We start from the raw sequence: 25,809 nt of genomic DNA on the forward strand, positions 1-25,809 counted from the left end.
TAATAATATCTTGAAATAATACGGAGTAAATATATATATGTAAATCGATTGAGAGAGTTTAGAGAAAAATATTTTCAAGTTTCTATGAAATAATGAAACCTATTGAATTCTATTTATAATAAATTTTTGAATTATTAAAGTGAATTATTAAAGTATGAATTATTAAAGTGAATTATTAAAGTATGAATTATTAAAGTGAATTATTAAAGTATGAATTATTAAAGTGAATTATGCAAGTATGAATTATTAAAGTGAATTATTAAAGTATGAATTATTAAAGTGAATTATTAAAGTTAAAGTAAAGTAAAAATAAAGTAAAGGTAAAGTTTAAGTATAGTAAAAGTATAAAACTATGTACGTATAATACGCGTATAAATATATATAACATTAATTTAAATCGTTATATATATTTAATAAAATAAAATATAAATATCGTTATCTTTATCATACTAGTTAAGTAATGAGTTGTCAAAAGTGGTTCTAGATATTTATAAAAGTTATATACGTTTTAATAATAAATTTCTTTTTAAACTGAAAACGTTTTTGTACGTTTGAAACTAAATAGATCAATCGAGTCTTTATGAGATTCAATCTTCCACTATCCTTTGTCTAGTTCTCAATGATTGACAATTTGTTCTTATTTATAAATCACTTTACTATTTTCCGAATATTGTTAAAATGGAAAGATTTCTCAAATCAACGTGGGCCTTTCAACAGAGACTTGTAATCATAATTCAATATATCTGATAATTCAATCATTTGATCTTATCTTCTAATTCCATTGATAAACATTTTGAAACAGATACAATCATATAAAGTATTTAATCTAATATTTTGTTTACGTTTCAAGTTATAATATATATACACATATACATATATAATCATATTCGTTTAATGGTTCGTGAATCGTTGGAACTTGGTCGAGGTTGAATGAATGTATGAACATAGTTTAAAATTCTTGAAATTTAACTTAGCAAATATTGCTTATCGTATCGGAAACATATAAAGATTAAAGTTTAAATTTGGTTGGAAATTTCCGGGTTGTCACACATATAGAGTGTCTATGGTTATTCCAAATAATATATATAGATGCGTCGATATGATATGTCAAAACCTTGTATACGTGTCCCGATATTTAAAATGCATAAATAACAGTATTTAAATGACGATAAATAAAGTGCGTAAAATAAATAACAGAAATTAAATGACGATAAATAAAATTGCGAGAATTAAAATTGCGATAAATAAATTGCGATAATTAAAATGTAATGATGAATTAATAGTTAGCTAGGATTTCGTTAGCGTGGATTCTTAACAAAATTTTTCATAGTTAATTTGTTTGTTTCTAACAAATTTTATTTTGTCCAATGTTTTCTTCATTATGCAACTTGTTGGATTCTGATAGGTCAAAATTCAAATATGAAATTGAATGAAAATTGGTTATTCTGTGGTGAACGGATTCGTATATCTGTGGATGTAAGTAGGATAGTAAATGACCGTTGAATCAGATTCGAAGAACGTACAATGTACTTAATAGTGTGAAATATAAATATTCCTCGGGTATTACCTACCCGTTAAAATATTTTCACCATTAACAGTTTGTACAAAAGAATTTTTAATTACAATCTTTATGAAAAAATATATACATATATATTTTCTTCAGATGTAATCATGGATTTTATGAGTCAATATGATATTAGACTCCTTTGATTCACCGTTAGAACAAGAATATATAATCTCTAAAACATTAGAGATTACATAATCGCCATGTCAAACGAAGATAAATGATGTAGAACGTCATGTAGGACGATGATTATACTCGAGGTACAGAATGAGATGTTGAGGCTTGTGATGTTGAAACTTGGGTTGTTGGTGGTACTGGTGTTGCCAGTGCTGTTGCTGAAGTTGGTATGTTTTGCATCATGTTTTCTAAATTGGTTACTCTAGCGCGAAGTGATAATGCTAAAAACGAACATATATTTCATAGCATTATTCCTCAAGAAAGACAAGCTTTTAGTTGCAATTGTTCTATTTACAAGTGATATTCGTTTAAATAATAAAAGATGAAGACAAAAGACAGATTCGACGAATTGAAGACGCAAACGACCAAAAAGCTCAAAAGTACAAAAGACAATCAAAAAAGTTCCAATTATTGATAAGAAACGTCTCGAAATTACAAGAGTACAAGATTCAAAACGCAAAGTACAAGATATTAAATTGTACGCAAGGACGTTCGAAAATCCGGAACCGGGACCAGAGTCAACTCTTAACGCTCGACGCAACGGACTAAAAATTACAAGTTAACTATGTATATAAATATAATATAATATATAATTAATTATATTAATTATATATATATTATATTTAAATAAAAACTGTAACGACCCGTCAAAATCGCTATTGACGCGGCACATTAATCATTGATTCCACAGTGAGGTTTTGACCTCTATATGATACGTTTTGATAAAATATTGCATTCATTAAAATAAGTAACTTTCTAAACATAGAAAGTTATAAACATGTGGGCGAGTGCTTAGGTATAAGCAAAACCCCGAAATACATAAGTCTTTAATTTACAGGTTGACATCACAGTCCAATTATTTATTACACAACGCAGTTTTATTTTGAATGCAATAAACTTTGTACAAAGCATGAGAGACTCCATGCAGGCAACAAGCACATCACAGCGGAAGCATTCTAAGGACCTGAGAATAAAACATGCTAAAAAGTCAACACGAATGTTGGTGAGTTATAGGTTTAATTGCTCGAGTCATAAACATATATAAAGATAGACCACAAGATTTCATCAAAAGTTTATCAATAGATTCTACGTAACAGAGCACCCTGGTAACTAAACTTAACGCTATAGTGATAATTACCCCATTCGTTTTAATACACGCAAACCAACGTGTCTTAAACTCAAATAACATACGTCCGTTAAAAGGCTAGTGCTCTAGCTCGGACGGGGATGTCAAGCCCTATGGATCCATATACAATTATTCGCGCCCACCAGTCCATATCCTATGTACTGGCAGCTACTAGTTACCAAAGCTAAGGGATTTTCGGTTTAACTCAGTGTAGAATTTAGTATGTACTTGTGTCTTATCGCGTTTAAAATAAATTGCATATATTCTCAGCCCAAAAATATTTGAAGTATTTAAAAAGGGAGACTATAAACTCACAGTTCAATATTGAGACTCAATATTGTAGGCAAATTGCGTAGACGTAATGATGGTAGACGACTGTATGGTTGGCCTTGGATTCAAGAACAATACCCCGAACAATACCCAATATTTCCTTAGCTTAAAGTGGTTTAAAACCCGAATTAAAACACCCTCGAATATACTTTATTATTATTAAACTTAAATTTAAAATTATAATTATAATTTAAATATAAATTTTTATTACTGAAGAAAAAAATATGTGATAATTCGTCGAGCAAAACAGGCGTATTTATATTACTTTTCCGTTTACTGTAGCTCATGCGATCGCATGAGTTTTCAGTGTTTTTGCCATGCGATCGCATGGCCGCCTTTTCTGTTTTTGTTTGGTAGTTTGTCGACATCAAATAGTGTTACTGTAGCAAATAGTGTTTTACTGTAGCAAATAATCTGCTCAATCGGATGCTGGTTCATCAAATAGCTGGTTGTAGAACACACAGCATCTTGATCATCAGCTGGTTCAGATGAGTGAGCAGCAACAGAAGGTTGCTGATCAATATCAGTAGAATCAGTACCAGCTTGTGATCTCTCAGAACCAGCAGACCTAGGCTCATAGTGTTTTACAGCAACAAATAGTGTTTACTGTAGCAAATAGTGTTTACTGTAGCAAATAGTGTTTACTGTAGCAAATCACTGTAGCAAAGTCGTTTTTCACTGTAGCACTGTAGCAAAATACGGTTTCACTGTAGCAAATAGTGTTTCACTGTAGCAAATAGTGGTTTACTGTAGCAAATAGTGTTTTACTGTAGCAAATAGGGTTTTACTGTAGGAAAGTCGTTTTTACTTGTACATATATATATACATACATATAATTGTTCATGAATCGTCGAGAGTAATCAAAGGTAATTGTATATATGAAACAGTTCTAAAATTTTGAGACTCAATCTAACAGACTTTGTTTAGCGTGTTAAAATAATAAATCGTATAGAGAATTGGTTTAAATAAGTCAAAAATTTTCGGATCATCACAAAAACCGTCGGCAGAAGAAGACTCCAAAGGGACTGAGCTGTAAATTAATTCTCCGCGACTCGCGGAGTTTGAAGAGGATTTCACCGCGAGTCGCGGAGCCCCAAATTTCGACTTTTCCTATAAAAGCAACCGAATTCTGATCGCAATTCAATATCTTTTTCTTCCTCATTCATACGTAAAATTTATATTTATATTTATAATTTATATTTTAATTTTAATTATAATTCTAATAATAAGGGTATGTTAGCAAATGTTGTAAGGGTGTAAGTCGAAATTCTGTCCGTGTAACGCTACGCTATTTTTAATCATTGTAAGTTATGTTCAACCTTTTTATATTAATGTCTCGTAGCTAAGTTATTATTATGCTTATTTAAAACGAAGTAATCATGATGTTGGGCTAATTACTAAAATTGGGTAATTGGGCTTTGTACCATAATTGGGGTTTGGACAAAAGAACGACACTTGTGGAAATTAGACTATGGGCTATTAATGGGCTTTATATTTGTTTAACTAAATGATAGTTTGTTAATGTTAATATAAAGATTTACAATTGGGCGTCCTTATAAATTACCATATACACTCGATCGGACACGATGGGCGGGGTATTTATATGTACGAATAATCGTTCATTTAACCGGACACGGGAATGGATTAATAGCCACTAGAATAATCAAAACAGGGGTGAAATTACATTCAAGGGTAATTGGTGTAATTGTTAACAAAGTAGTAAAACCTTGGTTTACACGCAGTCGATAACCTGGTGTATTCATTAAACAAAGTATTAAAACCTTGTTACAATTCGAATCCCCAATTAGTTGGAATATTTAACTTCGGGTATAAGAATAATTTGACGAGGACACTCGCACTTTATATTTATGACTGATGGACTGTTATGGACAAAAACCAGACGGACATATTAAATAATCCAGGACAAAGGACAATTAACCCATGGGCATAAAATTAAAATCAACACGTCAAACATCATGATTACGGAAGTTTAAATAAGCATAATTCTTTTATTTCATATTTAATTTCCTTTATTTTATATTTAATTGCACTTCTAATTATCGCATTTTTATTGTTATTGTATTTAATTGCACTTTTAATTATCGTACTTTTTAATTATCGCAAGTTTATTTTATCGCACTTTTATTATTCGCAATTTCATTATCGTTATTTACTTTACGCTTTAATTTAAGTCTTGTATTTATTTTATATTTTACATTAGGTTTTAACTGCGACTAAAGTCTTAAAATCGACAAACCGATCATTAAACGGTAAAAAAAACCCCCCTTTATAATAATAATATTACTTATATATATATGTATTTGTATTTTTATAAAAGTAAACTAATATAGCGTTACGCTTTGTTTAAAGATTTCCCTGTGGAAATAACCGGACTTACTAAAAACTACACTACTGTACGATTAGGTACACTGCCTATAAGTGTTGTAGCAAGGTTTAAGTATATCCATTCTATAAATAAATAAATATCTTGTGTAAAATTGTATCGTATTTAATAGTATTTCCTGCTAAAATAATAACTATTTCGTATACCTTAGCTTTGACATCAAGTATTTTTGGCGCCGCTGCCGGGGAACACTCTTAAACGCCGGAAGCGCAACGCTAATAAAAAAAAAAAAAAAAGATTTTTAGTTAACTTTTATTAAAATTCGTTTTTGTAAAAATACGTTTTAATTATTCAAAAATATAAAAAGAAAAACAAAAATATAATTATTTTTAAGATTTTGTTAAATATTTAAGTTTTATAAGTTTCTTTATTTTTATTTTAGTTTATAAAAACATAAGTTTTATTTAAGTATTTTGTTTTTATTTAAAAACATATAAATATAAAAAAAAATATATATATAAATCTAGTTTTAAGATTTTTATTTATAAAATTATAAAGTGATTCTATTTAAGTTTTAAATATAAGTTTTATTTATACACATATTTTTTATATAAACAGAAAAAAATTAAAAATAGAAAATAAAATAAATAAATAAATAAAAAAAAATAAAAAAAAAACGCGTAAAATTTCAAACTGATCCAGAGTTGAAAACTGGAACCCCGCGACTCGTGGGGTTTTCTTTATAAATTACCGCAACTCGCGGAGTTTTTCTGACACCGACAGAAACCCTAAACAGCATTAATTACGGTTAATTATTAATTATTATTATTATAACCCTAACTAATTATTATTATTATAATTACTTTTACTTTTTATTTAATTTATATATTTTAGTTAAATTAGTTTTATTAAATTGTAAAATTAGTAGTTTTATTAAATAAATAATATAAAAATAATATTTTTATAAAAATTGTAATTTTTACAACTTTTTGTATATTTTTATATTTTGTCCCTTTTTAATCGTTGTAGCGTAATATTTGTATTTTTCCGCTCATATTTAATTTTAAACTTAGTTTTTGCCATAGTCATTTTTACTCCTAGATTTTTAGGCTTTGCCGTAGAATTCCTTAAGTACTTTTTCTTTAGACTAAGATTTAGGTGCTTTAGAATTTTGCGACGCCTTTTTAAGTTTTAGTTTCTTTTTAAGTTATTTCCATTTGGGATTTAGTTTTTCCTGTAAGCTTTAATATTTTTAGACACTTTTTACTATGTATCAATTATCATTCCAATTAGTAATTTCAATTTGCGATTATAATTTTAAGTTAGTTGTAGTAATAAGGTTAGGTTAGTCAAGTATTTTTAATTTTTTATAAGTTTCTTTTATTTTTCCGTCACCTTTTATTTTTTTCAACCATTTTTCTTTTTCAATTTTTTTCCGACGAACTCTTTTTCTTTCTTATTTCTCGCTATTCTAGTTTTAGGACATAGATTTTTATTCTACTTCTTATCTAAATTTCTTAAAATTACGAAAATTTATTTTGAGTGGTTAAATTGATAGACATCAAAATTTTCTGGTTCGTAGTAATAGTTGGATTTGTACGTGGACCGGGTTATTGGAGCCAAACAGTCCTCAATTATATTGAGACCAAACGAATCCTGCCCCTCTGCTGCATCTTTTGGCTATTCGAAACGTGGGCAAAATCAGAAAAGTCTATTGATTGGATAACTTATTATAATTTTTCTTTCCTTTTTAAAAACTAATAGGATATTCAGTGAATGCACCGAGCAAGACGTTCATCACCTTTTGTACGTTCACCACCTGTAACTAGATCAAGACATTTAGCAAATATAACCGTCGTTGATTTTTCTTTAGAATCGTCATCCAGTCGACCAAGTACTTCAGTTCAAATTTCCGATAATCCATTTTTTGAACCCAACCTCACAATTGAGAATCCGAAAAATATTCAGGAACGGTTCGTAGATCCTGAACCACTAAACTTTCCTCCGGAGCCACCAATCATTCAAACAGAGATTGTTGAGGAACGAACCATTAAATCAGAATCATCTAGTGATACCGATTCAACAAATTCAATTATGGAGAATCTGGAACCTTTAAGTATGGAAGACCGAATGAGAGCTAAACGCACTGGCCAAGGTCACGCAATTACTCATCCAGACATTAATGCGCCAGATTATGAAATCAAAGGACAAATTCTACACATGGTGACTAATCAACGCCAATTTAGTGGTGCGCCGAAGGAAGATCCAAATGAACATCTACGTACCTTTAATAGGATCTGCACACTATTTAAAATCCGAGAAGTGGAGGATGAACAGATATATCTCATGTTATTTCCCTGGACTTTAAAGGGAGAAGCCAAAGATTGGTTGGAATCGTTACCTGAAGGGGCGATTGATACATGGAACGTTTTAGTTGACAAATTTCTTAAACAATTCTTTCCTGCATCTAAAGCCGTAAGACTTCAAGCATAAATTGTTACGTTTACACAGAAACCAAATGAAACTCTATATGAGGCGTGGACTAGATATGGAAAGTTGTTAAGAGGATGTCCGCAACATGGTTTAGACACCTGTCAAATAGTACAAATATTCTACCAAGGATGCGACATCACTACAAGGAAAGACATAGATATAGCAGCTGGTGGTTCTATTATGAAGAAAACCGAAACTGATGCTTACAAAATTATTGATAACACTGCTTCCCACTCACATGAGTGACACCAAGGAAAAGATATCGTTAGATCATCTAAAGCAGCTAGAGCCGATTCTAGCCATGACTTAGATTCCATTTCCGCAAAGATAGATGCTGTGGAAAGACGAATGGAAAAGATGACTAAGGATATTCACTCAATACGAATTAGTTGTGAGCAGTGTGGAGGACCACATTTGACAAAAGATTGTCTCAGTATTGAATTAACAATGGAACAAAGAGAGAATATTTCATACATAAACCAAAGGCCTGGAAATAATTATCAGAATAATTATCAACCACCAAGACCGATTTACAATCAAAACCAGAATTATAACAGAAATATTTCATACAACAACCAACAAGGTCCTAGCAATCAACAAGTATCCAATAATACTTATAATCAGCAAAGACCTAATTTTCAAAACAAACCACCACAACAAACCGATGATAAAAAGCCGAATTTAGAAGATATGATGACGAAGCTAGTTGAAACTCAAACGCAGTTTTTCACATCTCAGAAACAAACCAATGAACAAAATGCTCAAGCATTTAGAAATCAACAAGCTTCTATTCAAAATCTGGAACAAGAAGTAAGTAACCTAGCAAGGTTAATAGGTGAAAGAAAACCGGGAAGTCTACCTAGTGATACAAATGCTAACCCCCGGAGTGAAACAGCTAAAGCCATTACCACAAGAAGTGGCACAACACTTAAACCACCTGAAATACCTGTAACTTCTGATGAAACCATTCCTACTCCACAAGAACCACAACCTGATCAAGATAAGGAAAAAGAACCGGTAGTTGAAAAGGTTAATGAAGATAACACAGTTAAGGATAAACCTTATGTTAAACCATACCAACCACCACTTCCTTACCCGAGTAAAATGAAGAAAGAGAAACTTGAAGCCGAGCAATCCAAATTTTTGGATATGTTTAAACAGATAAATGTAAATCTTCCTTTCATTGATGTGATTTCAGGAATGCCTAGATATGCTAAATTCTTGAAAGATCTAATCTCAAATAGAAAGAAAATGGAAGAACTCTCGGCTGTTACTATGAATGCTAATTGTTCAGCAGTGCTGTTGAATAAGATACCAGAAAAATTATCTGATCCAGGAAGTTTCACAATTCCATGTTTTCTGGGTAGTCTTAGTTCAATAGAAGCATTGGCAGACTTAGGTGCTAGTATAAATCTAATGCCGTATTCACTATACACTAAACTAGACCTTGGAGAATTGAAACCAACCAGAATAAGCATACAACTAGCCGATAGATCAATAAAATATCCTAGAGGGATAATGGAGAACATGCTAGTTAAAGTTGGTACTTTAGTATTTCCAGTAGATTTTGTTGTTTTGGACATGGAAGAAGATTCTCAAGTTCCTCTCATATTAGGAAGACCATTCTTAAACACGGCTAAAGCAATGATAGACGTGTTCGGTAAGAAACTGACCCTAAGTATAGAGGATGAGAGTGTTACCTTTTCAGTTGATAGAGCAATGCAACAACCACAATCTGCAGATGATACATGTTATTATATTCAAACTATAGATGCACATGCAGAATTATTAGAAGAATTTCCAGAATTACAAGGAACAGGAGAATGTTCATTAGGAGAAGGTAATGAACCAATTGATGAAGCTGAAATGTTAGCTACACTTATAGCTAATGGATATGAACCAACAACAGAAGAAATTCAAATGCTAAAAGAAGAAGACAGATATCGATACAAATCATCGATAGAAGAACCTCCGAAATTAGAGTTAAAGCCACTTCCAAACCATTTGGAATACGCTTATTTACACGGTGAATCTGAATTACCTGTAATAATATCGTCTTCTCTTACTGAAAATGAGAAATCACAACTCATTTCTGTGTTGAAAGATCATAAACCAGCCATTGCATGGAAGATTCATGATATTAAAGGAATAAGTCCTTCGTATTGCACACATAAAATCCTTATGGAAGAAGGTCATAAAACGTATGTGCAACGCCAACGAAGACTAAATCCTAATATGTAAGATGTAGTTAAGAAAGAGATTATTAAACTGCTAGATGCAGGTTTAATTTATCCAATCTGTAACGACCCAGAAATTTCCGATCAAATTTAAACTCTAATCTCCATATGTTTCCGACACGATAAGCAAAAACCTAAAAGTTGAGTCTAGAAAGTTTGAAATTTGTATTCGGATGATCAGTTACCCCTTGACTATGCCCGACGATTCACGAACGATTGTTTTAAATAAATATGTATATATAAATATGATTATATAAATATAAGTATATACAACAATTTGAAATTTATAAAATATAATAAATATAGGATAAAGAATAATTAAGTTACTATTATATTTAATATATATGACTTCTATTTATAATTATTATTTCGTAATGTGTATCAAATATGCAATAAAGGTTATCATATTATATATACAAGTTAAAACTAAATTGTTATATTAATATTATTACATTCATAAATATTAATAATAATATTACTATCTGTATTATTAATATTATTATATATATGAAACTTGATACATTTGACTTGTTATATTATTATTATTATTAATAGAAAAACTATAATTTTAGTTATTATGATTATAATTAGATATTATGATTTAAAATTATAAATAAATAAATAGATGTTATCATTTTTATAAAACGATTTATCATTAATATTGTTAATAATGATTACTATCATAATTGTTAATGTATTATTATTATTGTTATTATTATAAGTAGTATTAGTATTATTTATAAAATTATTATTATTAATATTATTATTATTATAAAACTATTTAATTATTTATTCATATCAAATATATATGTATATTGTATAAGGAAAAGTGGTAAATTCAGATTTGGTGTTAAGTCACCATCTATCTGTTGATTTTCGTACCTACAGATTCCCAAAACACAAAGATAGCTCCAAAATCAGTTAAGGGTTATTTTCATCTTTTAATTTATATATTTATTTTCCTGTATCTGGTTTATAAAAGCTGTCCACCCTTAAACTTCTATATAATCAGTCAAATAACTCGTATTATCAAGAAACACATTCAATCCTATCATCAACAAAATCAATTAATCGAATTTAACTGAATGAACAAAAACAGACGCGTTACCCCTGTTCTTGTGCTATTTTATCAAATCTCGATTTTGAATCTTATTCCAAAAAGTAGTAATGCAGTAATGTTAAAAATCTTCCAATTAAACTATCTGCAAAGTTTTAAGGTTCGATTTTTCCTAACGATTTCTAATTTCGAAGTTAAAGTTTGTATAACAAAAATCCAAACGATTTACTTTAAACAAATTTGAGTTCTCTGATGTATTTCAAGTCCAACTAGTGATGGAGATAGTTTCTAAGAAAGGACTACAGCATATTTAATGAAGGAATCGAAGTCTGAAAATGTCTAGATTTTTAAAACACGAATTGAGTCTTAAAATGGCAAACGGGTCTGTTACAGTTTTTTTTTTTAAATCTGTTTTCTGTTTAGTCGAATCAATTGTCCCTCATTCAATTCGTTCCTGTTTAATTTATGAACTAAAAACCCAAACTCAATTGCTCATGAGATGATTTATATGATCTTGGTCGATTAACAAGGTGAAGAAGATGAAGCATCTACTTTACGGGTTAAATAATTACGGGTTGTAGTTTAGACAGAAAAACAGAAATGGCTTGATGGTTAGAAGGGTGTGTTGGGTTTCAAAAGGTTGCGGGTTCGAATCCCTCTTGTGGCATTAAAATTTTTTAGCCAATTTCTTGGAAGGTAGCCTTTATTACTTCTTTCAATTATTATTATTATTATTATTATTATTATTATTATTATTATTATTATTATTATTATTATTATTATTATTATTATTATTATTATTATTATTATTATTATTATTATTATTATTATTATTATTATTATTATTATTATTAGGATTAGGTTAATTATTTGCATTACTATAAAAATGTAATTTCATATTATTATCATTAAAATAAGTATTATTATCATAACTACAATTATTATTATTAGTATTAGTATTAATATTAGGATTATTATTATTATTACTACTACTAAGAATTTATATAAATATAATTATTAGTATCATCTATATTATTATTATTATTAATTATAATTATAAAAATAAAAAGTTTTTATGATGTTATTAAAGTCATAAGCATAAAAATGAAAATTATATATAAATATATATAATGAAACTTATTACGTTATAAATTACATTACTAATAATATATATATATATATATATATATATATATATATATATATATATATATATATATATATATATATATATATGTGTATTCGATTACAATTACGTGTGTTAATATATACGAATGATATAGGTTCGTGAATCGAAGGCCAACCTTGCACATGTTAAATGATGTTATATGTATTTTACTACAAAATACATTAGGTGAGTATATAGTCCCTTTTAAACTCTAAATATTTTGGGCTGAGAATACATGCGCTGTTTTTATAAATGATTTACGTTATGGACACAAGTGATCAAAAATAAATCTACGTTGAGTTGTACCATGGCATATTTCTTTATACTTGGTAGCTAATATTTACGTGAGGAGCGTAAACGCGAATCCTGTTGATAGATCTATCGGGCCTTACAACCCCAACCGGGCTGGACGACCAGTTTTAAACGGTTGCACAATACTTCGTTTCGTTACTACACTTGGTACGGTGTAGGGTTTATTTAAGAATATGCTGCTGTGATTTAAATGTTAAGTATGGTTACCAAGTGCTCAACGACTTTTCCATACACGAGGAGTGTATTATGTATAAATCTGAAATCTTGTGGTCCATAGTTATAACGCTGCTAGCATCAAACCTATATATCTCACCAACTTTATGTTGACATTTTAAAGCATGTTATTCTCAGGTACGAATTAAGTCTTCCGCTGTGCATTTGCTCATACTAAAGACATTACTTGGAGTCGATCATCGCAATGGAACCAAATGTTGAAGATTTCGTCCGGATGGATAAGGACGGGTCTTTACAGGTGGTATCAGAGCGTTGGTCTTAGTGAACCAGGCCTTGCATTAGTGTGTCTAACTGGTAGTTGTTAGGATACATTAGTGAGTCTGGACTTTGACCGTGTCTACCTGTCAAAAAGTTTTGCTTATCATTTCTAGTCGGAAACCATCTGCTTATCATCCTTAGGGAATTGCCTGCTTATCATTCTTTAGTCTAGACACGTCTTACTGCATTTAGTGCATCGATAGTGTATAGACAAAAATTCATATCTTAGCACATCTGTAGACTTGCTTGTCTTATACCGTAAGTTCCTCGGTAGGCTACGAAATCTTCAGTATTATAGATATTCTATGAAGTTAGAATATCATCCTATATTCGAAAATCATTTCACATCAAAGATCCTTTTCAAATTGCCCTCTTGGCGATGAACCTGAAAGCACTTACCGGCGAACCTGTTCGAGAAACCATTTACCCTCTCATTTCTAGAGTATCCCGTCACGATTATATATTATCCTATATTTGAATCTTACTCAACCGGTTGTTTCAATCGTCAATCATCTTGACATAATATAAGAAGTTAACGAATTACGTGCTCGAGTAATGGCTTTGGAAAATCTGGTGCGGAGGTTACAAACACCAGCAGCAGCACCAGCAGCATAAACCGTACCACCATCATCAACGCCAACGATACTCTTATCATCCCAACCACAATCACGTCATAAATCTCAACGTCACGATCTGTACCTCGGATATCAACATCACACGCCTCAATATCATCATCTGTACTTCAAGTATAATCTTCGTTTTACATATCGTTCTACATCGATCAATTTCATTCTACGTATTGTTCTACCTCATTTACCTTCGTCCGACATGGCAATTATGTAATCTCTAATGTTTTAGAGATCATGTAATCAAGTGCTAACAATAAATCAAATGAGTATAATGTCTTATTGACTCATTAAATCCATAATTACATCTGAAGAAAATATATATGCAAGTATATTTTCATAAAGATTGTAATTAAAAATTCTTTCGTAAAAACTGTTAATGATGAAAATATTTTAACTGGTGGGTAGTACCCGAGGAATATTTAGAATTCACATTAATAAGTTACACTGTACATTCTTCGAATCTGATTCAACGATCATTTAATATCCTACTTACGACTACCGATATACGTATCCGTTCACCACAGAATAACCATCTCTATTCAAATTTCATATTTGGATTTTTACCTATCAGAATCCAACAAGTGGCATAATGAAGAAAACATTGGACAAATTAAAATTTGTTAGAAACAAACGAATTAATTAATTGAAATTTTGTTAAGATTCCACGCTAACTGTTCCTAGCTAACTGTTCCTAGCTAACTGATTAACATTTAATTTATCGCAATTTACATTATAGCAATTTACATTCTCGCAATTTTATTTATCGTCATTTAATTTCTGTTATTTACTTTTACGCACTTTAGTCGGGACACATGTACAACAATACGTCGGATTAATTCTGAGACAACACGTTGTATAATGGGTCATGATATATATATATTTATTTTACGCATTTTAAATAAGGGGACACGTATGCAAGGTTTCGACTTATCATATCGACCCATCTATATATATATTTTGGAACAACCATAGACACTCTATATGTGAAGGTGGGAGTTGGCTATACAGGGTTGGAGTTGATTCCAAAATATATATATGGTTTGAGTTGTGATCGACACTGAGACCGGTACACGGGTCACGATACGTATTAATTAATTCGAATATTATATATTTAATTTATATATGAATCTATTGGACCATTGGACATTCGGACTATTGGACTGCTAACTTTAGACAATTAAAACGAATTAAAATATTGATTATAACATATGAAACTAAACAATTCTTCAATTTTGCCACTTGATTCTATTTTAAACCTCATTCGTATCTTGACGACTACAATTCGCATCCACAACTTTTCATGATTCTTGAAAACACCTCGATCGAGAAGTTGAGCCAGCCGCACTTTGTCTACGAAAGAAATATTTATGCATACAATTATGCACCTGAAAAACTTTCGAAACCGAAGTTATAGTTAAATCACATCCGCGTCGAATTCCTTATCATCCATTAGCAAAAAAAAATCATATGATTTCTTTTCAGGAAATTAATTTTGTCACAGCTCCACTTCGACTTTTCAGTGAGACTACTCCTATTATAACCTCGATATTTATACCTTGTCCTTTCGCAGTCATTACCAGAGAACCTTTTATATTTCACAACATCACCAGCAGCAACTCGTTATCTTTTTGGCAAAATCCGCAATCAGTATTTTAAAAATCTCGTAGAAATTCCCCCGTCATACCTACAACGTCTATCCCTAAGAGTTACATATTTCGAATGTGAAGTTTCTGAAAAACACCCTGGACTATGAAGTAGTTCTTGAAATGCTGATGAAGCAGCAAAAACCGTAAATGACTTTAACAGTCAAAAGTTTACGATGAAGTAAAGTATGTTGGAAAAGCTCAGAAAAAGAGAAGGGTTGAAACTGGAAAACGGATTGAGTAAAGTGTAACATCCCGCGTTTTTCCGTTAAATTTAATTTTAACACCGTCTTTTTTTTTTAAACATAATCTTTCGTATTTAAATTAATAGTTTCCGTGAGTAACGTTCATTATATTTCCGCTATTTAATTTTGACATCACCCGTTTACTCGAGCGTTTTAAAAATATTCGATCGGTTAAATCCCGCACCCGCTTTGAAACTCGAGGGACCGGAGTTGCCAAATGGGCAAACTAGTTGACTAGGTCAACTAGTCAACCCATTTCACCACCATTCAATCCCTCCATCTCTCTCTCTTTCTCTCTAGCAAGAACACACACAAACCCCAACTTCATAGAATCATCATCTAAATTCGGGATTGGAAGCAAACTTCAAAACAAATTACATATTTGGAATCCTCTCTTCATCCTCTACAATTTGATACCAACTTCATCTCGTTTGGGTAACATTTCTAAAACTCTAGATTTCTCTAAATTCGTGTTTTTGATTTGAAATGGTGTTAGTTAGTGTCTATGGCTCAAGTCTAACATGAATATATGTTTGGTTTGCTCGATTTGTTGTTTTTGGAGTAACTAGCATGAACTTGAAATGGGTTTGCTTAATCCTTGATTTTGGATGAGTTAATGTTGTTAGATTGTTAAAGTGCATGTTTTAATTGTGTTACTAGTATCACTAGCTTCGTTTTGATGCGTAGGTTGATTAAGAAAACTTCAAAAACATGAATATTGATTTTGTGATGTTTGACTAGGGTTTGATAGTCCTTGACATGAACTTTTGATGCTTGAATGCCATGGAATGTTAATTGTTAGTGATTAGTTGTAATGTATGCTTAATTACCTTCGAAACGGCATATCGTATGTGTAAATTGGATTCCCGAAACTTAAAATGCAATTGATGAACTTGAAACTTTGAAAATGGACTTTTAAACGATCACTTGACGAGAAATCGGTTATGGAAAATGTTGTTTTTGTTTGATGAAACATGTTTAGTTGTGTTCCTTGTCAAAAGAGCTTTCCAACGGTATAAGATACGCTTTCTAATTGTTTACGGTTTGAGTTTTGCGTTTGTTTGAAATTTTACCAAGCCTTGAACAAGTGAAACAGGCCAGGGACCAGGCCACGGCCATTGTCACGCCGCGGAGCAATTTGTCGCGCCGTGGCCCAAAGGGTGATTTTAGAACATGTTTTTCAAGCTTTCTGACCTTCAACATAGGCATTTGTCGCGCCGCGGAGCAATTTGTCGCGCCGTGACAATTGCCTGTTTCATCCGAACTTCAGCAAACTTGTTTTGGCCATAACTTTTTGACCGTAACTCCGTTTTCGATGAATCAAATATCGTTGGAAACGTAATAAGATTTACTTTCTAATGGTAAGGTTTTGAAATGTCAACTCAAACTTTATTACAATCGTTCTAACATGCTTTTATACTTGATTCTTGCATGAAACTTGACAACGTGATTCACATGCTATACTATTCGAGTCGTAACGAGCCATAGGACTAATTGAACACATTTCACCCAACCATGTGTCGTAACCGGTTAATTGATACAATTTACTTGTTTAGGTCAAGACTAAGCAACTTTCATGCACACGTTTACTTTGTGAAGTACCTTTATACTCGTGCACTCGAGGTGAGATCATAGTCCCACCTTTTCAACAACTTTTATTCTTTTAAATCGTGGGCTGAGAAACATATACATTACATACTTATATACATTTCACATGTATATATACTTTTCATACTTTTATACTTTGAACACAAATACGAATACAGAGATACAGGCGAGTTAGAACAAAAGTCCTCAATCCAATTATCATTAGTTCCACTTGCAGGGTGTAAGTGTAAGCGAGTGATTATGTTGTGTGGCCATACGGGTTTAACGAACCCTCATTCAGACGGTTCGCTACCGTTAGTGGATGAAATATAATTTCAACGTGCATAGTGTATGTTCTAACACTATATTCAAAATTCAGAGGGAAGATTCAGTTAAGCTTTGGTAATTGGGTGCTCGCGAACCAACTTTTGGAATGCAACTTTTGGATGATCAATTTATGGAAATACTAAATCTTGTGGTTCAAAATATAACGTTTATTACAAACACCTATGATTTCACCAACGTTTTTCGTTGACAGTTTTCTATATGTTTCTCAGGTTCATACATGGCTATTTGATACATGCTTCCGCGTACATTCATACTTGCTTGGGGTCAAGCATACATGCATACACTCTGATTATTTGCTTGGAGTCAAGATACATACATACATACGCTAGTGATAGCACCTTTGGATTCAAACTTTTGTTTACATACTTACGCTATTTATAGCAACTGTGTTTTTAAACTAATTATGTCGCAAGTTATTTCATTTATACTTTATGACTTTTGTAAACTTAGACTTGTTGTCGATCCGTTTGGTAAACTAAACTTTGTAAGTCTTGTACTTTTCAAATGAATGCGACATAATTTTGGTCAAACGAGTCTCATAGGGACTACGACCACGTAACGGGACCTAAGTAGTCGGCGCCGTCAATAACGGTTTTGGTCGGGTCGCTACAGATGGTATCAGAGCGTTGGTTGTAGGGAACTAGGACGTGCATTAGTGTGTCTAACAGAGTCGTTAGGACGCATTAGTGAGTCTAGACTACAACCGGATAGTTAGCCATTGCATTCTGACATACATTTGCTATAGATAGCACTTACTTGACTACTTGTGCATTATACTTGAATCATTTTTAGGAAAACTTTTTTTAATGGTACCCAACCTTCATCATACGAACTCGTATTCTGCCACTTTTTGGTAACACACGTAAATTCATGATTCATACACGTATGGAAGACGACGACTTCATTAGTCACACTTGTTCGGGAACTCTGTCTCCCGGATTGTTATTTGCCACCGTTTCAACTTACTATCGGTTTCCCACTGGTGTTTCTTACTATCTACTTTTTGGTGTTACTACCATCACTACTCTAGGTGAGTATCGTAATCAACATTTATCACTACGGGTGCGTGCTACTCGTTATCATGACTCGTTACTCTTTTCATACCTAAATACATTATTGTTTGAATCGAACCGATTTGACGTTAACAATCATTTATACACTTCCCGCGGGGAAACGCTTCTTTAGAGTTGTAGAAACTATTTCGATTTAATACGAGTCACGTTTGAGACGTCGTTACATTTTGTTCATTTTAGATTTTCGCGATGACACGAACTTGAATCTATAGAGTGATGTGGGAATGGAGGTATGAGTTAGCGTAATATAACGACACTCGATCAACGTGGTTATATTACGGTAAGACATACCAAAGTTCTAGTGACGCGTGATGGTGGTTAGACTCGATCAACCTAAACACCACCATGTGCCATGTACATGACTTCATCCTTTCATGTTTGGACATCCGAAAACTCCGAGAATATTGATAACAACCATACCGGGGACACCCCTTCGACTTTTGTCGAACTATACTTATGCTTCCGAATGAATTACCGATTCCTCTCGACTTCAACCGTATGTTACACGTGTATACTATCTCGTCCTCGCACAGTCTTATTGACTAATTACGATTTACTCGTTATGCTCGCACCGAGGCGGAAACTTCTTTTGCATCACCCTCGTACTTCCGGTTCAGGAGGTCCTTATTCTAAATTCCCAATGGAGAGAGACTCTCCACGTTATACTAGTATTCCCCTCGAGGGTGAATAGTTCCGATGAACGTTTTTCTTTCAGAAACCGATGAGGACTTGCCCCGACGAACGTATTTGGAAACCGATAAATCTTCCGCGACGCGAATTTTCTTGAGAAACTTGTCCTAACAAACTTGTCCAAATATACCTTACGGAATGTACTCCGTTTCGGACCGAGATCCTCGTTTCACTTCTAGATTTTGGAGTGCCTCACAAGAAGTCTCGGGACCACGTTTAGACATGAGTACCGCGTACCATCCACAACCCGACGGACCGAACAAACATGCGATTTAAACCTTGGAAACCATAATACAAGTTTGTATTACCAACTTCAAACTTACTTGAGAAAAGTATTTTCCTTAAACCGAATCCTCGTACTACAATGATTTTCATTCGAGTTTTAACGTCACTCCTTTTGAAACCACATGTGACCGGAAACGTCATTCTCTTTTGTCGAACAAAGTAAACAATGATCAATTCACCGGGGCCGAGGTTATTCATGAACAACCGAGAAAATTTATTCATATTCAGGTAAAACCCTACGCGACTCGTAATCACCAAGAGTTACGCCGATGTTAGACGTAAACATTTCAAATTCCACGTGGGAAACTGTGTCACGTTAAGAGTCGCACCTTGGAAAGGTGCAATCCGTTTCGGGAAACGTAGGAAGCTAAATCCGCGATATTTTGATCCTTTAAATTCTTGGGGTGTTTTGGACCCGTCGCTAGCCGTTTAGACTTTTCCGACTCATTTTGGATCTCCGTTTATCCTACATTCGATGTATCAACTCAAAGACGTGTTTTGCGAAACGAGAACTTGCTATCTCCTTTGATGAACTCACTATCGACGATAAACTTCATTCCTAGGAGGGCCGGTCGAAACCATGAATCGTGAACCCAAACTCTAAGACGACGTGAAATCCCGACTGTCAAAGTTCGTTGAAATGCCCAAGGGAGTACCTTCACTTATTCGTAGAACCAACAACGCAAGATCTCGAGGAAGAAACAACAACTACTACTTCCAACTAAATTTCGGGACGAAATTTCTTTTGAGGTGTGGATAATGTAACATCCCGCGTTTTTCCGTTAAATTTAATTTTAACACCGTCTTTTTTTTTTAAACATAATCTTTCGTATTTAAATTAATAGTTTCCGTGAGTAACGTTCATTATATTTCCGCTATTTAATTTTGACATCACCCGTTTACTCGAGCGTTTTAAAAATATTCGATCGGTTAAATCCCGCACCCGCTTTGAAACTCGAGGGACCGGAGTTGCCAAATGGGCAAACTAGTTGACTAGGTCAACTAGTCAACCCATTTCACCACCATTCAATCCCTCCATCTCTCTCTCTTTCTCTCTAGCAAGAACACACACAAACCCCAACTTCATAGAATCATCATCTAAATTCGGGATTGGAAGCAAACTTCAAAACAAATTACATATTTGGAATCCTCTCTTCATCCTCTACAATTTGATACCAACTTCATCTCGTTTGGGTAACATTTCTAAAACTCTAGATTTCTCTAAATTCGTGTTTTTGATTTGAAATGGTGTTAGTTAGTGTCTATGGCTCAAGTCTAACATGAATATATGTTTGGTTTGCTCGATTTGTTGTTTTTGGAGTAACTAGCATGAACTTGAAATGGGTTTGCTTAATCCTTGATTTTGGATGAGTTAATGTTGTTAGATTGTTAAAGTGCATGTTTTAATTGTGTTACTAGTATCACTAGCTTCGTTTTGATGCGTAGGTTGATTAAGAAAACTTCAAAAACATGAATATTGATTTTGTGATGTTTGACTAGGGTTTGATAGTCCTTGACATGAACTTTTGATGCTTGAATGCCATGGAATGTTAATTGTTAGTGATTAGTTGTAATGTATGCTTAATTACCTTCGAAACGGCATATCGTATGTGTAAATTGGATTCCCGAAACTTAAAATGCAATTGATGAACTTGAAACTTTGAAAATGGACTTTTAAACGATCACTTGACGAGAAATCGGTTATGGAAAATGTTGTTTTTGTTTGATGAAACATGTTTAGTTGTGTTCCTTGTCAAAAGAGCTTTCCAACGGTATAAGATACGCTTTCTAATTGTTTACGGTTTGAGTTTTGCGTTTGTTTGAAATTTTACCAAGCCTTGAACAAGTGAAACAGGCCAGGGACCAGGCCACGGCCATTGTCGCGCCGCGGAGCAATTTGTCGCGCCGTAGCCCAAAGGGTGATTTTAGAACATGTTTTTCAAGCTTTCTGACCTTCAACATAGGCATTTGTCGCGCCGCGGAGCAATTTGTCGCGCCGTGACAATTGCCTGTTTCATCCGAACTTCAGCAAACTTGTTTTGGCCATAACTTTTTGACCGTAACTCCGTTTTCGATGAATCAAATATCGTTGGAAACATAATAAGATTTCCTTTCTAATGGTAAGGTTTTGAAATGTCAACTCAAACTTTATTACAATCGTTCTAACATGCTTTTATACTTGATTCTTGCATGAAACTTGACAACGTGATTCACATGCTATACTATTCGAGTCGTAACGAGCCATAGGACTAATTGAACACATTTCACCCAACCATGTGTCGTAACCAGTTAATTGATACAATTTACTTGTTTAGGTCAAGACTAAGCAACTTTCATGCACACGTTTACTTTGTGAAGTACCTTTATACTCGTGCACTCGAGGTGAGATCATAGTCCCACCTTTTCAACAACTTTTATTCTTTTAAATCGTGGGCTGAGAAACATATACATTACATACTTATATACATTTCACATGTATATATACTTTTCATACTTTTATACTTTGAACACAAATACGAATACAGAGATACAGGCGAGTTAGAACAAAAGTCCTCAATCCAATTATCATTAGTTCCACTTGCAGGGTGTAAGTGTAAGCGAGTGATTATGTTGTGTGGCCATACGGGTTTAACGAACCCTCATTCAGACGGTTCGCTACCGTTAGTGGATGAAATATAATTTCAACGTGCATAGTGTATGTTCTAACACTATATTCAAAATTCAGAGGGAAGATTCAGTTAAGCTTTGGTAATTGGGTGCTCGCGAACCAACTTTTGGAATGCAACTTTTGGATGATCAATTTATGGAAATACTAAATCTTGTGGTTCAAAATATAACGTTTATTACAAACACCTATGATTTCACCAACGTTTTTCGTTGACAGTTTTCTATATGTTTCTCAGGTTCATACATGGCTATTTGATACATGCTTCCGCGTACATTCATACTTGCTTGGGGTCAAGCATACATGCATACACTCTGATTATTTGCTTGGAGTCAAGATACATACATACATACGCTAGTGATAGCACCTTTGGATTCAAACTTTTGTTTACATACTTACGCTATTTATAGCAACTGTGTTTTTAAACTAATTATGTCGCAAGTTATTTCATTTATACTTTATGACTTTTGTAAACTTAGACTTGTTGTCGATCCGTTTGGTAAACTAAACTTTGTAAGTCTTGTACTTTTCAAATGAATGCGACATAATTTTGGTCAAACGAGTCTCATAGGGACTACGACCACGTAACGGGACCTAAGTAGTCGGCGCCGTCAATAACGGTTTTGGTCGGGTCGCTACAGATGGTATCAGAGCGAGTGAGTAAGTGTAAGCGAGTGATTATGTTGTGTGGCCATACGGGTTTAACGAACCCTCATTCAGACGGTTCGCTACCGTTAGTGGATGAAATATAATTTCAACGTGCATAGTGTATGTTCTAACACTATATTCAAAATTCAGAGGGAAGATTCAGTTAAGCTTTGGTAATTGGGTGCTCGCGAACCAACTTTTGGAATGCAACTTTTGGATGATCAATTTATGGAAATACTAAATCTTGTGGTTCAAAATATAACGTTTATTACAAACACCTATGATTTCACCAACGTTTTTCGTTGACAGTTTTCTATATGTTTCTCAGGTTCATACATGGCTATTTGATACATGCTTCCGCGTACATTCATACTTGCTTGGGGTCAAGCATACATGCATACACTCTGATTATTTGCTTGGAGTCAAGATACATACATACATACGCTAGTGATAGCACCTTTGGATTCAAACTTTTGTTTACATACTTACGCTATTTATAGCAACTGTGTTTTTAAACTAATTATGTCGCAAGTTATTTCATTTATACTTTATGACTTTTGTAAACTTAGACTTGTTGTCGATCCGTTTGGTAAACTAAACTTTGTAAGTCTTGTACTTTTCAAATGAATGCGACATAATTTTGGTCAAACGAGTCTCATAGGGACTACGACCACGTAACGGGACCTAAGTAGTCGGCGCCGTCAATAACGGTTTTGGTCGGGTCGCTACATAAAGTATGAAGGAGACCGTGGATAAATCATGAAAACTAAACCCGACTTCAAAGGATTCAAATGATTTAGTGTCTGCTGAAATCGTTAGTAAGAACCCTACTCCTTATCCTAAACCTTTCCAGATGATATTCTTCATCAACATCTTATCTCAGATATTATAAGATATCTTCATATCTTCCATTATACATATTCTCCATATTGTTGGAGATATTTTCACAACTATCCTTATCTGAAATCATTTATCACTCCGTAATCTCTGCGTTACAATATAAAAGAAACTGTGTTAGTTTCTAAAATTCTAAAACCTTCAAGTTTGAAATAGGAATGTTCTGAAGCAGTGTTGGGAACTGATGCATGAATTAGTATAATATAATGAAACTTGATCAACTTCATTATATTACAGTAAGTCATGTTAAGTTTCTAATGGAATGTGATGATTCACAGTACCGTCATCATGTGCCATGTTACACGGCTCATACATTCTATCTAATCCTCAAATGTATTAGGAACATATTGTCTTGATAGTTCTATCTTTTCTAAGGGTATTCTGGTAATTTGACAAGTCAAAATCGTACCAATACCCTTTCCTTGTTAGAGCATTAGCTATGCTCATTCCAAATCTCATACCTACGAATTCCGGACCATTGCTCGCTTGACTCAAGGAGGGGAAGAAGAAACGAAGGGACAAAGCCCCCAAAATAGAAATTGGGGTATAGATGCAGCAAAAAGGAGAGAGTATTAACTATGGATGACAATGATTATAGAAAACAGAAACAAGAGCCTCGAAGTATAAGGGGAGATATCAAACTCAACAACCACCCAGGATTTACAAACCGTGTATATCAATGCCGATAGCAATATAGAGACACGGGAGAACTAGAAACACTATCAACGCAAGAGTATAGTAGAAGTAAATAGACTCTTCTGATGGTAGATGAAAAAGAAGGATGACAAATGTAAAAATTAAGAGTATATCAAGGATTAGAAAGGGATGAAGCATACTGGCAAATGTCTTAAAGTAGGAATAAAGGACAAATAGTAGAAGATATAGGATATGGAAATAAGGAAACGAAGAAGGTAGATTTATAGTGAAATATACGACAAAGCAATCTAAACAGATTGATTTATTTAATCAAAGAAGATTCTGATTTTCTAAATCGCCGAAGAACCAAATCTTATTACGTAAGATTTTCTTTAAATCCCTTAAATCCCGGAAGTCAATAATAACCACGTCATCGGTTGAAACGAATATATTTATTTAATCATTTCACTCTTTTGTGATAACTTCACTCGTGCGTTTCACATGATCGAATCATTCTATCCATATCTTCCAATAATGATAAACTCTATTATTACCTCATATTCGTCATGAAAACATTCCTGTTGTTATTTATGACAACCTCTATCAAATTTCGGGGACGAAATTTCTTTAACGGGTGGGTACTGTAACGACCCGGAAATTTCCGATCAAATTTAAACTCTAATCTCCATATGTTTCCGACACGATAAGCAAAAACCTAAAAGTTGAGTCTAGAAAGTTTGAAATTTGTATTCGGATGATCAGTTACCCCTTGACTATGCCCGACGATTCACGAACGATTGTTTTAAATAAATATGTATATATAAATATGATTATATAAATATAAGTATATACAACAATTTGAAATTTATAAAATATAATAAATATAGGATAAAGAATAATTAAGTTACTATTATATTTAATATATATGACTTCTATTTATAATTATTATTTCGTAATGTGTATCAAATATGCAATAAAGGTTATCATATTATATATACAAGTTAAAACTAAATTGTTATATTAATATTATTACATTCATAAATATTAATAATAATATTACTATCTGTATTATTAATATTATTATATATATGAAACTTGATACATTTGACTTGTTATATTATTATTATTATTAATAGAAAAACTATAATTTTAGTTATTATGAT

The sequence above is a fragment of the Rutidosis leptorrhynchoides genome, chromosome 1 (assembly GCF_046630445.1).
Source record: "Rutidosis leptorrhynchoides isolate AG116_Rl617_1_P2 chromosome 1, CSIRO_AGI_Rlap_v1, whole genome shotgun sequence".
In the NCBI taxonomy this organism is placed as follows: domain Eukaryota; kingdom Viridiplantae; phylum Streptophyta; class Magnoliopsida; order Asterales; family Asteraceae; genus Rutidosis; species Rutidosis leptorrhynchoides.